Source organism: Buteo buteo, chromosome 31, assembly GCF_964188355.1.
Source record: "Buteo buteo chromosome 31, bButBut1.hap1.1, whole genome shotgun sequence".
In the NCBI taxonomy this organism is placed as follows: Eukaryota; Metazoa; Chordata; class Aves; order Accipitriformes; family Accipitridae; genus Buteo; species Buteo buteo.
In genome coordinates this window covers 3,263,091-3,266,797 of record NC_134201.1, presented here as the reverse complement: position 1 = coordinate 3,266,797, position 3,707 = coordinate 3,263,091, and the positions used below count along the sequence as shown (strand labels likewise).

At 52.0% G+C, this 3,707-nt stretch overlaps 1 pseudogene; it reads left to right on the top strand.

Annotated features, from left to right (window-relative positions):
- Positions 1-2,809: 2,809 nt before the first annotated feature.
- LOC142026037 (olfactory receptor 14C36-like) lies at positions 2,810-3,707 on the top strand (annotated as a pseudogene).

The window sequence follows — 3,707 nt, the reverse complement described above, 5'->3', positions numbered from 1 at the left end:
AAACAAAACTTCTCCAGGCAGGGAGGAGAAGAAAAAAACCCCAAACTCTAGAGGCCGCAGGTTGAAAATTAAAGTGACCAATCAAGAAGCGCCAGGTACACTGAAGTATTGACCTTTTGGCCAATGAGGATTAAAATAACCACAGATCAGATTCGACAAGGGTAGAAACGGGGTCCTGCCGGAGGACGTTTTGGAATCAGTCCTCCTCAGAGCAGCGGGTCTGCAGTCGGGGACTCTCCCCTTAGGTCGGGATGACGCCCTAGGTAATTCCTGCAAGTTGAGAGCCCTCATCTTTTAGGTGAGCGATATGCACCTTTTGAGTCATCATTTTAAATCTTAAGAATACTTAAGTTGGCTGTGAAGTACTAATTCCCCTTACAACCACAAGCCTGTCGTTCACAAATGTTACCAGAGTTCTGAGTAACTTTTTACTGAAGAACAAATCTGAGTTTTAACACCTCTTGGATTGATTGTGTGAGCCTCCATAACACATACCCAACTCTTCTTCTAATGAAAGAAATGCCAAAGGACATAAGTTTCTCTGTAGCTAAGGGAGGCAACATCACTGTTTGCTTCAGCCTGTTTACCAGTAGGTTCCCCTGGAGCTCCAGGGACACCTGGAGGGAGCCCAGAGGGGGCAGAGAAAGTGCTGCCTTGGGCTGGTCCTCTGCTGCTGAGCTGGGCTGGGCTCCTGGGCTGGAGGGAGCTCATGGCAAGCAGGCAGCACTGCCGAGAGACAGCTCTGCCCAGGAGCAGCTCCTCTGCAAAGCGCAGCAGGGCTGAGGGCACTGCCTGCAGGCACCGAGGGGAGAGAAGTGAGGCAGAGAGAGATGTTAAAGGCAGTGTGGGGTGGGAGGACTGGGAAGAGCTGACTTGGAGGAAAATCATCACAGCCCTTAACAGGGTAAGTGTCTTGCTGCAGAGCAATGTAGCTGTGGTTTGTGGAATGACCTCCTAAAGCTGGCACATCCCACAGCCTATCGTATCTCTCAGGAAAACTCTCACAGTTTGTGCAGTGCAGAGAAAAAGGACGTGCTTTGGAGCACAGCTTCCCTGCTGCACCCTCAGAGGGACAGGGCATGTCAGCTGCCTTCACCCGGGGATGGCTGCAGAGTGTGAAGGTGGGTGTGCAGCCAGGGGTGCCCAGGGCTGTCCTTCTGAGCAGGGTCCTTGCGGCCAGGGGTCTGTGTGCTGGGGCAGGGACTCTTACACTGGTCGGGGTAAGTACTCTGCATGCCTGGGGAGCTCTGACAGCAGAGTGGGGAGAAGCTGTGGGTGGAAATACAACTTGCAGCAGGGGAGGGTCCTTCTGCTGACATAACAGTGCTGTGTGGATCAGGGCTGCTCACAGCTCCAGATCACCACCGGGACATTTCCGAGGGCACTTTTCAAGGGGAAGGTCAAAGCAGGGATTGCTATAAACATCAGGAGCTTTCCTGAGTTTGTGTTTTCTGTTTTCCACTCTTCGTTCTTGAACAGCTCACTGAGACTCCTGAGCTGTAACTCTGAGAGATCAGTCAGTCTGATAGGAGCCTCCTGAAGTAGCGCACAGGGACTGAGAACAACTGCCTGGCTATATTGATGTCTGGGAGGTGGCATGTACAGCTGGGTCTTCCCTGAGACTTCAGCTGCCTCTGCCTTTGCCTCTCTGAGTCAGTCAATCACTGCATTTTTTATTGATTCTCCACTAGTCTGTGTTATTGCTACTGCTACCTTGTTCCTGCTGTCAGGCTCTCTGGTGCTTGGAGTTTTAGCTGCAGAGTCACACACTGATCTTGTGGGTGCTCCCATGCAGCTGTGTCCATGGGAACAAGGTTACAGGTGTCCAAGCTCTCCTCCAAGCTGAGGGGCTGTGGGCAATGCAGCCTGTGTCATTCCCTAGGAAATGAGCTGACTCTCCCTTCCTGAGATACCATCATCAGGACACTTGGCTATTTTCTTGGGGTGTCCTTCCAAGCTGTGAGCTGCCCTCCAGGATGCAGGTCTGTCCCATAGCATCTTGGTGTTACTGAATGCCACATGGAGAAGAACAGAGACACCATGAGTGAGGAAATGCTGTTGGGTTTGTGAAATGAACCATTTGTGTCCTTGGCAAGAAGTGTGGTACAGAGACGTTGAGAACGGGGGAGTCACTTGGTGTTTGACAGTGGGTGACTCTGCTCTCAGTAGTGCCTGGAATATTTTCAGGTTAACACAAGGGTGTGATTACATTCCATCTCAGAAAGATGAGATCTCAGGGTAGCTGGCAACAAGACAGAGTGACAGAACATCTCCTTTCTCTCTGCACTAAGCCACAGGCAATCCTCTTGCCTCACAGGACACACTTTGTTTTCTCTGAGTGAAGCAGAAGTGATGAGGGTTTCTGAAATCCAAGAAAAACTCCAGGTGAGATAGGGGAGAGTACTAACACCCACGCCCCCACCCCCCCCAACCTCTGTTTTGATTGTGGTTTCTTAGCCCTGGGAGTGCAGATGCTGACAAGCACTTTTACATTGGGAGGAGTTTCATCTGACCAATTCAAACACCAGGACTGACCCCCTGACCGACAGACACCATTCCAAGAAACACACTGCTGAAGAGCAGTGCTGACTCCTTGGCAGCCAGTACACAGAGGTCCTGATCCTCACGAGATATGCAGCCAGCAACAACCAGAGCTCCATCCACAGAGCTGAACAGAGATCTCATTGAAATGGAAAAAAAGCAGCGATCATGTAGTATGAGAAATGGCTTTGATTTGGTCAGAGACTAATGTCCTAACTTGTCACTGTCCTTGCCTCCCTGTTCAGTGCTCCACACTCAGAGACAGCAGATGTCCAACAGCAGCTCCATCACCGTGTTCCTCCTCCTGGCATTTGCAGACACGCGACAGCTGCAGCTCTTGCACTTCTGGCTCTTCCTGGGCATCTACCTGGCTGCCATCCTGGCCAACGGCCTCATCATCACCGCTGTAGCCTGTGACCACCGCCTCCACACACCCATGTACTTCTTCCTCCTCAATCTCTCCCTCCTTGACCTGGGCTCCATCTCCACCATTGTCCCCAAAGCCATGGCCAACTCCCTCTGGGACACCAGGGCCATCTCCTACCCAGGATGTGCTGCACAGGTCTTTCTGTTTGCCTTTTTGATCTCAGCAGAGTATTTTCTTCTCACTGTCATGGCCTATGACCGCTACGTTGCCATCTGCAAACCCCTGCACTACGGGACCCTCCTGGGCAGCAGAGCTTGTGTCCACATGGCAGCAGCTGCCTGGGGCAGTGGGTTCCTCTATGCTGTGCTGCACACTGCCAATACATTTTCACTACCCCTCTGCCAAGGCAATGCTGTGGACCAGTTCTTCTGTGAAATCCCCCAGATCCTCAAGCTCGCCTGCTCAGATGCCTACCTCAGGGAAGTTGGGGTAATTGTAGTCGGTGTCTGTTTTGGATTTGGGTGTTTTGTTTTCATTGTGCTGTCCTATGGGCAGATCTTCAGAGCCGTGCTGAGGGTCCCCTCTGAGCAGGGACGGCACAAAGCCTTTTCCACCTGCCTCCCTCACCTCACCGTTGTCTCCTTGTTTGTAAGCACTGCCACGTTTGCCTACCTGAAGCCCCCCTCCATCTCCTCCCCATCCCTGGACCTGCTGATGGCAGTTCTGTATTCAGTGGTGCCTCCAGCCTTGAACCCCCTCATCTACAGCATGAGAAACCATGAGATCAAGGATGCCCTGA